The sequence below is a fragment of the Phaethon lepturus genome, unplaced genomic scaffold (genome assembly GCF_000687285.1).
Source record: "Phaethon lepturus isolate BGI_N335 unplaced genomic scaffold, ASM68728v1 scaffold28754, whole genome shotgun sequence".
Lineage (NCBI taxonomy): Eukaryota > Metazoa > Chordata > Aves > Phaethontiformes > Phaethontidae > Phaethon > Phaethon lepturus.
Window position 1 is genome coordinate 1 of NW_010535963.1, and position 227 is coordinate 227.

Genomic DNA, 227 nt, shown 5'->3' on the forward strand with positions numbered 1-227 from the left:
AGGTGTCCATCAGGCTTTCCTGGCCGGCGGGACGTCAGCGACCAGACCAAGTGCCGCTACTGTGAGCCCGAGTGCTGTCCCGAGTCAAGGGTCGATGTTTGGCTTGACAGGTGGTGATGGTGAGAATGGTAACGTTTTCTCAGCCACAAAGCTGGTTTTGCAGTCAGAAGGAAAAACTACATTTAGCAGAAGGAAAGATGCTTAAATAAGGTGAGGTAAGGAAAGAG